At 46.8% G+C, this 9,571-nt stretch overlaps 1 long non-coding RNA gene across 1 annotated transcript; it reads left to right on the top strand.

Annotated features, from left to right (window-relative positions):
* The first annotated feature begins 462 nt into the window (after positions 1 to 462).
* On the top strand, positions 463 to 4,867 carry LOC141985786 (uncharacterized). Its single transcript, XR_012639016.1, has 4 exons — positions 463 to 586; positions 2,038 to 2,101; positions 4,376 to 4,503; positions 4,706 to 4,867. It is a non-coding gene; the product is annotated as an uncharacterized LOC141985786 (long non-coding RNA).
* Positions 4,868 to 9,571: the final 4,704 nt, after the last annotated feature.

Genomic DNA, 9,571 nt, shown 5'->3' with positions numbered 1-9,571 from the left:
TCATTGAATATTCACACAGTAGCAGCCTGCTCCCGCTCCCATTGGAGTCAATGGTAATACTCCCATTAACTTCAGTGGTGCATGAACAAGCCCTCGACCTCTTGTCTAGGTTACAGACAGCTTTCTGGCTTCCATTTTCAAAATGGAATCCTTATTTACCATACCTGATTGCCACAAAAGTCACTCCTTTGCCAAGACTCTTGACAATCCCAGCTCCTTCATGGCCAGGAAGGACTGGGTAATCTATATTTGGGAAACCACCTTTCAGAACACAGCCATCTGTCCAACATAGCCCTGTGGCTACAATCTGTATGGAAATGAAAGGACACATGAACCCTGGAATGTACACAGGCTTCTATTAAAGTGTCAGTTTCAACAAACTGATTATTGGAGCCCATTTATTGTTTTTTACTTTTGTTACAGGAGTTCTATGTTCCTATCGGTTTATTAGCCATGTGCTTAGACCCCAGCCTTTCCTCCCCTGCCTACATTTGCTGTTTGGTCAGCCTTATATTCAGTGTTTGAGAGGACTAAAGTCACTTCTAGGATGCCTCCAGATTAGTTTTCTAGAAATCCAGTCTCAACCGTGAGTACACATAACATTCTATTCTGGCAACTTGTCAGCTAAGTGCTTTACAGTTTATAGGCATGAAACTGTTTGATAACCTCATTGAGAATTTCCTTTCTAGACACATTCAGAATATTTATTCGCTTAGGCAACCATAGGAGATTTCAGGTGGCTCATGCAGTACTGTACATTTGCATGGCTACCTGCCAAGTGGATTAAGTGCCCACGTTTTAAAAAAATTACTACAACTGCACACACAAATCAAGTATTTGCATGGAGAAATGGCAAGTTTTGCATTAAGTCAGTTTACATCCACAAGTGTCCTACGCCCACTTACTGCACACTGAATTCTGCACAATTACAATGCAAATAAATTTGAAGGGTCAGGCCCAAAGTGTTTCCCTCATTCTTCACAAGTGCGAATGTCAAGTTTAGTCTTTGTAGATTTTTATTCACATTGAGAAGGTCACGTCTTTCTCGGATCAACAAGCATCACATTTTCATTGCTTGTCTGCACTACAAGGTTTTGCTACTTCAGTGGCATAGTTAGCTGCTAGCAGAATGGCTGCAGTAACAGGTATCCTGGAATATATTGTTCAGGAAGCAACATAAGATATACCAGTATAAGGCACTTCATACTAGTATAGCTATATTAGTACAACAAAAACTACACCCCTAATTTATATATAGTTTGGTAACTTGTAGTTTAGATGACCTATTACTCCTCCTTGTAGAAGGATATTAGGATTCTGGGTTCCTCACTGAAGTCTGATATGCTCTCAAGAAGAGGAAAATACAGAACTTTTGCCATGAACATTTGCCATGAATTCCTGGATTACGTTGTGACACTGGCAGATCAAATGGCAGCTTTTAGGCCTCAGCCAAGCACTAAAACTCATTGCTTGAAACCAGTTCAGCTCACCTGTGTGTGTTGGTATAATTAAGATGGGTAGTGGACTTGCAAGCCTTTCCTAAGGACTAATGTATGAATCCTACTTCTAATGTCTATAGACCATGCTCTAAAATGATGATACTTCAGTGTTGGCTACATAGCTTTAAAATATTTGTTCTGAACTATATAATTAACAAGAAGTCTTTACCTAGTGCTAAATCCCTAGGAAAGTCATTCCAGTGGGCAGTAGGGCCTTCCAAAACTAAATGGGCCACGGATCACCACCATACAGAGACTTGTTAACTGCTCCTGCATGGGCTAGGTGCAAAAGGGCTCATCCCATCAGCCTGAATTCTGGAATAAGGAAATAAAGATAGATATAAAAAAGTGTTCGTGGCAGCTCTTTGCTCTTCAGACTCACAGGGCTGAAGCTAAAAAGCAGAGATCCTTTAGTCATCTGTAAGCACTGAATCCAGATTGACATTAACTGGAAACTTTTAATACCATAGACTAACTCATTTGTTATATATAATTAATGCCTGCTTTAACCTGTAAATAACTCATTTCTTTTTCCTAGTTAAATCCTTTGTTGACTATAGGCTGGCTACAAGTGTTGTCTGTGGTGCGAGATCTGACCGAGGGTAAGTGGTCCCTTGGGACTGAAAACAACCTGAATCTTTCATGATCTTTGGTGTATGGCAACCATCTATCTCTAAGTTTAGCTTGCCTGAGTGGCAAGACAGACTGGAAAACCAAATGGGACTGACTGGTATCATGCTTCTGGAGTTCATTTGTTACTAGGTTGATGAAATCCAATTGTATATCATACAACCAGTTTGGGGCATCTGCCCTGCTTTGACACAGTCTACTCAGAAGTTGGCACTGTTGTGACCCACCCCAGACAGCAGGACATAGATCATCCCAACATTTTGTCTCTTGTTGTTTAAGAGTTGGTTACTAGCCAGACCCCAGGTAATGTGACAGAGGGTGTGGATTTCTAAGGGTACCTCTACCCTGAGAGCTGTAGAGGTGTCCATAGCCCTCTATTGTCCACACCGAAAGCCCAGAAGCATGTGTCTGAAGGCAAGAAGAGTGTGAGTAGGCTAGTATGCCCGAGGGGTGTGGGTAAACACCCTCCTTCAATACCTGTGCCAGTTTCCAGCATGGATGGGAGTAAGGGACATAAACTAGAGACCTGGTAGTAGTCGTCCACCCACATTCTCACTACATACTGAACCCTTTTCTACTTGACCATTACCCAATCTGTAAAGTGCCCTGCACCCCCATTCTCACCAGTAGCAGCATGTTGCACTGACCATATCAGAATTGCTTTCTGCCTCACTCTTCACAGGTGAGAACGGATCATAAGAATGGCCATACTGGGTCAGACCAAAGGTCCATCTAGCCCAGTACCCTGTCTTCTGACAGTGGCCAATGCCAGGTGCCCCAGAGGGAATGAACAGAACAGATCATCAAGTGATCCCTTCCCTGTCACAGTCCCGAGCCTCTTTTTGCCAGAAGCTGTATCCCTGCCCATCCTGGCTAATAGCTATTAATGAACCTATCCTCCATGAATTTATCTAGTTTTTTTGAACCCTGTTATAGTCTTGGCCCTCACAACATCTTCTGGCAAAGAGTTCCACGGACTGACTCTACATTGTGTGAAAAATGCCTTCCTTTTTTAAAGAAAAAACTGGCTGCCTATTAATTTCATTTGGTGACCCCTCATTCTTGTGTTATGAGAAGGAGTACATAACACTTCCTTATTCACTTTCTCCACACCAGTCATGATTTTATAAACCTCTATCATAGTCCCCTTACTCTATTTTACAAGTCCATCTTATCTCTCTCCTCATACAGGAGCCATTCCACACCCCTAATAATTTTTATTGCAGTGATAAATGAAGGGGGAAGCCCCCTTTTATGGACACCCAGCCAGCCAACTATAAAAATCCCTGTTAGTAGCTGTTCTCTACTTGCTTTACCTGTAAAGGGTTAAAAAGTCCACAGACAAACAGAAGGGAGTGGGCACCTGACCAAAAGAGCCAATGGGAGGGCTGGAACTTGTTAAAATTGCAGGGGTGGGGAGAGAACCACCCACACACACACTTTCCTTTGTTGTTCTCTGGAGAGAGGAGACACAAGCAGCAATTCTATAAGAAGCTTTAAGCCAGGTATGGAAAAATCAGATCATACCTAGAACTACTTACTTATATATCTGGGGTTTCAAATAAGTAGTTCAGGAAGTGTCTAGAAAGACCCAGTTAGGTTTATCGGTGTTTATTTCTTATTGGCTTGTGAACACCTCTGCGCTAACCCCAAATGCTTTTGTTTTGCTTTAACCATTAAGCTGGACCTCAGGAAGGTTATTCTTGATGTTTAATTTTTAACAGTGGGGTTTTTAAATCTAGCAAAAGCCTGAGGTCCAGATGTATTTTTTCATTTAATAAAATTCACCTTGAAGAACAGGTTTGGATTTGTGTCCCTAAGAGGTTTGTGTCTATGATGTTTAATTAGCTGGTGGCAACAGCTGATTTCCTTTGTTTTCTTCTCAGCTCTTTCCTAAAGGGGTGTGTGAGAAAGGGCTTGAGGGTACGCCACAGGGAAGAATTCCCTAAGGGGTTTTTGCACTTGGTGGTGGCAGCATCTATCCATCCAAGGTCAGAGAGAGAAGCGGTAACCTTGGAAGTTTACTACAAGGCTGGAGTGGCCAGTATTAATTTTTAGAATCCTTGCAGGCCCCCACCTTCTGCACTGGAAGTGCCAGAGTGGGGAATCAGCCTTGACAGTTGCCCTTTTCCAATAGATCTTTTTTGATTGGGAACCACATATGCCCACACCTTGAATACCGTATGCACGCCATGGATTTATATAAGGGCAATAAGATTTTCTGTTGTATTCTCTATCCCTTCTAGTGATGGCCAGCATTCTGTTCGCTTTTTTGACTGCTGCTGCGCATTGAGTGGATATTTCCAGAAAAACATCCACAATGACTCCAAGATCTTCCTTGAGCAGCAACATCTAATTCAGACCCCATCATTTCGTACGTATAGTTGGGATTATGTTTTCTAATGTGCATTACTTTGCATTTATCAACATTGAAGGTTCGTCTGCCATTTTGTTGGCCGGTCACCGAGTTTTGAGAGATCCTCTCGTAAGTCCCAGGTAGACTTCAAAGACCTAACTATCTTGATTAGATTTGTATTGGCAAATTTTGCCACCTCACCATTTACTTCTTTTTCCAGATCCTGTTTTGAGAGCAGTCACCTGGCCCACCACCACATCCAGGTGCTGATCAATGTCTGGTCAGATTACACCATCCTCTATGGCGTCTCCTGGAATGGCAGGAACAGTCACCCATACCAAGAAATTTCACTGAGCTGGAGGAGCAGATTTCAGCCCAGGACCAGAAGGTATCAAGCCCTGGAGGTTCTCATACAAGAGGGCAAAACACTCCAATAGTTGCTCCAGGTGGGCTCACTGTATGTGCCCCTTCAAGGAGCATGACAGGTGCTGTCAACCGCTTTCAATGCGCAGCCAGAAGTGCATCATGACCCCCTCCTCCACCCTGTCAGACCAGGAGGCGGATGGGATGCTGAGGAGGACGCCTTGGAAGGCAAGTAGCATGTGTTTTTTGGTACCCAGCGGAGCCAGCTGAGGAAGACCACCCCACCCTCACCCCAATGAGCCTAGGCAGGACCCCCAAGTCATGGCAGGAACCAGAGCCTACGACTGGTAAGTTACAATACACCCTCCCTTTGACAGAGGCCCAGTGGTGGTTTACTATTGAGTATCAAATTCTCAACAGGCCTGATATTCTCACTACAGCAAATACACTTTGGGTATCTATCAGGACAACAAAGTGGCATGTAAGGATTATTGGAAAACTAAATCCACTGATCATTAATATTTTTGTATGGGGTGCGCACAAAGAGTTATAACTGTGTTCAAATTATGCTCTTAAAATTTGAGAAGCAATACATAAATACAGCCTGCCTTAGACAAAGTACGGTGTATTTGCTGGTCTGACCAGCTTGGTCATCAGGCAGAGACAATGAAGGTACATTTACATAAAAAGGTAAACAGCTACCTACCTAGAGAGTGGGGAGACACCCTCTTAACTGTAAGGACAGTAGGTCTGACCCTTAAATAATAAGCAATTGAATCAGCTAATTGTATACACATTCTTACTATACTATTAAGGCCCTATTTAACTTGCAGATGCAACAATATTAGGCTTCTAGTGCCATTCTGACAGTGGGAGCCCTGGGTGGCTAGTCTAAATTGCCGAAGAGTAATGGACTTTAATAATGGACCTTATTTACAGTAATATTTCTCCACCATTTTCCATGGCTTGGCCACAATTTTTGGCCACTATTCATGTACAGCCTTATGTACTACAAAAGTGCATCAAGTGAGGTCTTGTATGAAAGCTTGTGATACACTGGCGATTAATATTTTGAAACATCTATTTTGCACTAGAGGAATTATGGATACTCAAATATTCTGCTTTACACTCTTCTTCATCCTACAGCCATCTTTCTGTTGCCATCTGAGCTTTACATAAGTCCCGCCTGTTCCCCCACAAGTGAGAGCTTGCTTCCAATCAGCAACCTCCTCATGGCCTACCTATTTTTCTGATTAATGGGCCCTCAGAGGCCAGGCAGGCCCATGTGGCAAGTACACCCCAACAACGGGGGTGAAGACATTGGAGTTATCCAGGACTTAGAGGATTCAAGAGGCCTGGTCTCTCGAAATCAGACCATTGGGTCTTCAACCAAGGAGGTTCAAGCATCTGGGAAGTGAATGCAGTTGACAAGCCTGCTTAGGTGAAGATTTTTGCTTGATGAAGTTAGTTTTAGAAGTGTTCTCTTTTCCACTTTTGTTTATCACCCTTTCTAGCATCACTCCTTATACTTGGAGACACTTAAACTGCTCACCTATTGTTTAGTGCACTGGCTGGTGCACTGGTGAGGCCAGATTTTAAGATCTGGGGCATTGAAAGCATCATGCACTCACTCTTCCTCCCTGGATAATGTGCCTTGCATTGCTACATCTGAGTTTGAATTGTAGTGCTGAACCAAACACTGTCACAGGCTATCCCCTTATCAGACTCCTCCAACTTTCCCTCCTGCATCCAGTCCCCACTCTGGTCCATCCCAGTTATAAACCAATGATTTTATTGATGTTTGACAAGGCAGTGTTATGCATTTACCTGAAACTATGGCTTAAAAAAATAAATCAGCTTATTAATGAATAGTTGTGCCCCTGTAGCCATGCATTTCTTGACCAGCAGTCAGGCAGCAATGGCCTGAAGGCACAAGAAGGCCCACTATTTTAAGAATGAGAGGGTTAAGACCTTACAATGGGTTTACAGGGCAGTCATTTTGCCTGGCACATCAAAGTGACTCATGACTAAATATGCATGGGAAAGGTGATCCAAACCCTTCCTAAAAGGTGGTCATTAGAGAAAGGCATAAAAAGAAGCCAGAACTCAGAGTGGGAAAAAGGGAGAGACCTACATTCTCTCAGTAGCCAAGGGTCTTTTTGCCCCACAGTTGCCTGGGGCCCAAGAGAAGCTAGACTGGGGGTTTAGTGGGTTGGCAGATCCCTCCCCATCCAGCTCAGCAGGAGGCCAATCCATCTCACTACACCCCTGAGGCACTACCCCTATCAGGGATTAGATCTTAGGTGGGACAATTCAGTTCACTTCAATAGTCTCAAGGAGACCAAGCTCCCAGGCAGGCAAGCAAGCAGTTTAGAGGCCCAGGCCATACAGAGAAATAGCCCTGTGAGCCTAAGGTGGGGAAGCTACCACCCCAGGGTAGGGTTGGCAACAGGGCATAGGAGGACCCAGCCCAGGGCTCTAGCCATGACAGTGTTCCACCACTGGGCCAACCAAAACACACTGACCAGCATTCAGGCAGCCACTGAACTATAGTCAGCTGTCCCTGGGCTACTTCTTACTCTCTCCCCCTAAGGTACCTGCAGCTCCTCAAAGTATACAGCAAGCAGCAACCCCAGCAGCTCTTCTCCTGGGTCAGTCTCATCCTCAGGCCAGGCACACTGTAAGCTCACAAGCAGTCTGAAAGCACCCACTACCTTAGAGGCTCCGCCTTTTATACTTCCTGTCCCGCCCCTTAGTTTCCTGCAGGAAGGGTGAGCCCAGCCTGGCTCTGCCCACCAGGGATCAGAGAGTGGTCCCTCCCCCTCCAGCTCAGTGGGAGGCCACTCCATCTCAGTATGGGGGGCGGGGAACTGAACTCTTGTTGCACGGAGAGGTCAATCACACAGTGCATTTAAAAGACTAGATCCCAAAGGTGTGAAACATAAAGAGACCGGAGCCCATATTTAAGCGTGGTCCTTGAGCTTCAGATACGTAATGGATACCCAAATCGCTTGTTTGGAGGCCAAGGACATTGATCACCATTTACAGGGAGGTCCTTCTACATGGCACTTCTAGGGGGCTTAAGCCCACTGAAACAAGTGTTTAGGACCCGAGCCGTCATTACAGGGAAGCGGGGGGCATACATGCAGTGTGTCTCCGTCCTTTCTCCAGGGCTTTTTGTTCCCTTCTGCTAATCCTTTGGTCTTGTTTTGTCTTTAGAGTTGTTAGAAAGAGAGCAAAAAAGAGACAGAGAGAGAAAGACAGAAGATTAGGTGTGGACTGAGTGGATATCATGATTACAAGGTCAATTTAGATTAAACTGACAAGCCTCTCCTGCCTCCTTGAACCCAAACTCCTAGTCTTCCATCCCTGTCTGTGTACCCCGGGGGAACAGCCTGGTTTTGTGGGAGAGCTGCTGGGCTGGAGATCTGCTCCTGTCATCTGCTTTGGGGGTAGAGACCCCCCACCAACTCCCTGCAATACGTGCCCAGAGGAGTTAACCTATAAACTGCGGGGTGGGGGGACTGAGACCACTGCACCCCTCTATTGCTCCCCACCCACTCCTCTCTGCCCAGGGCTCTCTGTGTCCCACAGAGGCACCGGGGGCACTGAGGAGGGCAGCAGGGAGGTCACCGGGGGACCCAATTGTGCTGGATGCCTGGAATCTGGCAGCAAAGAGCCCCCTGGCAAAGTCCCCAGCTTCTCCAGCCTCCTCATACCCAAACTGGCACCAATTGGTGACCAACACCATGTCTGACCTTCCAGGAGAGCAGGGTCACAGCCAGTCCAGAGCATGACGTCTGCATGGGTGCCAGCTCCGATCCGGCCCCAGGGCAGGGAGGCAGATTGGTTGGCTCGGGAGTGTGTGTGCGTGTGGGGAGGGAAATGGGACACAGGGCCTTTCCTCTGTAGGAGACGCCAGCTCCAATCCAGACCCCAAGCAGGGGGGCTGGCTGGCTCAAGGGGGTGGGGGCGGGAATGGGACACAGCACCCTGACACCGAGGGGTGCTTTGGGGAGAATTTACCGATACACAAATACCGATACACATGATCCTCTCCTTGTAGGTCCTGTACCCAAGTCTCTGGGTCCTCAACTGGGTTGTACCTGCCCTGGGAAAGAGCTGTAAACGTCACCTCATTCACCCCCTGCCTTTCCCCACCCGAGCCAGGGATAGCGCCCAGCTCCCCTGCCCTCCAGCCCAGTAGACCCATTCCCCCTTTGAGAACCAGGGAAAGAACCCAGGCAACCTGGCTGGGCCCGGTACCCGGTCAGTTCCTTCGCTAGGGCCAGGACAGCGTCTCCCGTGGTGTCTCGGACCTGCTGCACCATGGCAACGTCACAGAGCACCAGGATCTGCAGAGACGCACGCTGAGCAGGGGGGCGTGGGCAGCCAGGCAGCGTGCTCGCTTCATCAGCGCCTGTTCCCCAGGCAAAGTCCATGACAGACGCACCCCCCAATCCCTCCAGAGCCAGGCTGGTCCCTAAAACCCTCCTGTGGAGCCAGGCTGGTTTCAGAGCCACCCCGCAGCAAGCTGCCCTCCCCCAGCCTATGCCTTAACCAGTGTACTTATCACCCGCACATTGGCCACTTGGCCTCTCCAAAGCTGTGCACAGTGAAGGCACAGACCTTGAAGGCGGCCCGGGCAAGGTGCCCCCTGAGCAAGAACAGGATCAGGGCAGGAGAGTGCTATAGGAGGGAGAGCCTCAGGCAAGCAGGAGAG

Source organism: Natator depressus, chromosome 4, assembly GCF_965152275.1.
Source record: "Natator depressus isolate rNatDep1 chromosome 4, rNatDep2.hap1, whole genome shotgun sequence".
Lineage (NCBI taxonomy): Eukaryota > Metazoa > Chordata > Testudines > Cheloniidae > Natator > Natator depressus.
The sequence above is the reverse complement of the archived record's forward strand: the minus strand, read 5'-3'. Positions and strand labels throughout refer to the sequence as shown.